This window comes from Hemiscyllium ocellatum, chromosome 15 (assembly GCF_020745735.1).
Source record: "Hemiscyllium ocellatum isolate sHemOce1 chromosome 15, sHemOce1.pat.X.cur, whole genome shotgun sequence".
Classification (NCBI taxonomy): Eukaryota; Metazoa; Chordata; class Chondrichthyes; order Orectolobiformes; family Hemiscylliidae; genus Hemiscyllium; species Hemiscyllium ocellatum.
Window position 1 is genome coordinate 56,898,135 of NC_083415.1, and position 1,493 is coordinate 56,899,627.

The 1,493-nt window shown below is 46.1% G+C and overlaps 1 non-coding gene across 1 annotated transcript; it reads left to right on the forward strand.

Annotated features, from left to right (window-relative positions):
* Window positions 1-357: 357 nt before the first annotated feature.
* Window positions 358-430, forward strand: trnam-cau (transfer RNA methionine (anticodon CAU)). The gene has a single exon. It is a non-coding gene; the product is annotated as a tRNA-Met (tRNA).
* Window positions 431-1,493: the final 1,063 nt, after the last annotated feature.

The following is a 1,493-nucleotide window of genomic DNA, read 5'->3' on the forward strand; positions in this document are numbered from 1 at the left end:
AGTGTCTCTTTCTAATGAGAGAACAATCCTGTAGTTCTCTGGGACTTTAGCGTTTTTACCTTGAGACCATAAATCCATAAAATATGGGAGAGAATTAAGCCATTTGGCCCATCAAGTATGCTCCGCCGTTTGATCATTGTTGATATGTTTCTCAACTCCATTCTCCTGCCTTCTCCAGTTACCCTTGCTCTCCTTATTAATCAGGACCCTATCTATCTCTGTCTTAAAGACACTCAATGACTTGGTCTCCACAGCTTGCTGAGGCAATGAGTTCCACAGATTCACCACCCTCTGGCTGAAAATTCCTCCCCATCTCAGTTCTAAAGGGCCATCCCTTCAATCTGAGGCTGTGCGCTGGCCTTCTTAGCGCAGTAGGCAGAGCGTCAGTCTCATAATCTGAAGGTTCTGAGTTCAATCCTCAGAGAAGGCAAGTCAATGGCCTTTGCCGCCCTCGGGAGCTAGTCTCTCTTACTAGTGGAAACATTAGATTAGATTAGATCGCTAACAGTGTGGAAACAGGTCCTTCGGCCCATCAAGTCCACACCGACCCTCTGAAGAGCAACCTACCCAGACCCATTCCCCTACATTTACCCCTTAACTAACACTACTGGCAATTTAGCATGGCCAGTTCACCGGACCTGCACATTTTTGGACTGTGGGAGGAAACCCACGCAGACACGGGGAGAATGTACAAACTCCACATAGACAGTTGCCTGAGGCGGGAATTGAACCTGGATCTCTGGCGCTGTGAGTCAGCATCTTTTCCTCATCCACTCTATCTCCTCAGTATTCTGTACATTTCAATCAGATTCCCCCCTCATCCTTCTAAACTCCATCAAGTACAAACCCAGAGTCCACAACCTCTCCTCACATGACAAAGCCTTAATTTCCTGGACCATTCTTGTAAATCTCCTCTGGACCCTCTCCAACGCCAGCATATCCTTCCTTCGATATGGGCCCCAAAACTGCTCACAATATTCCAAATGCAGTCTGTCCAAAGCCTTATACAGCCTCAGCTGGATATCTTTGCTTTTGTTTTCTAGTCCTTTTGCAATTAATGCTAACGTTGCATTTACCTTCCTAACTGAACCTGCATGTTAACCTTGAGGGAATACTGAACTAGGACTCCCAAGTCCCTTTGTGCTTCAGATTTCTGAATCTTGTTCCCATTTAGAAGATAGTCTGGGTCGTCATTCTTCCTACAAAGTGCATAACCTCATACTTTCCTCCGTTGTATTCCATCTGCCACTTCTTTGCCTGCTCCCTCAGCCTGTCCAGGTCCCCTGCAACCTTCCCACTTCCTCAATGCTTTCTGTCCGTCTACCCATCCCTGTGTCATCTCCAAATTTAGCAACAATGCCCTCAGTTCCTTTGTCCAGATTGCTAATGTATAATGCTTACCATATCTATACCAACCATAATGCCATTCTAAACAAATCCTATCTGCCTGCAACATGATCCATATCCTTCTATTCCCTGCCTGCTCATGTGCC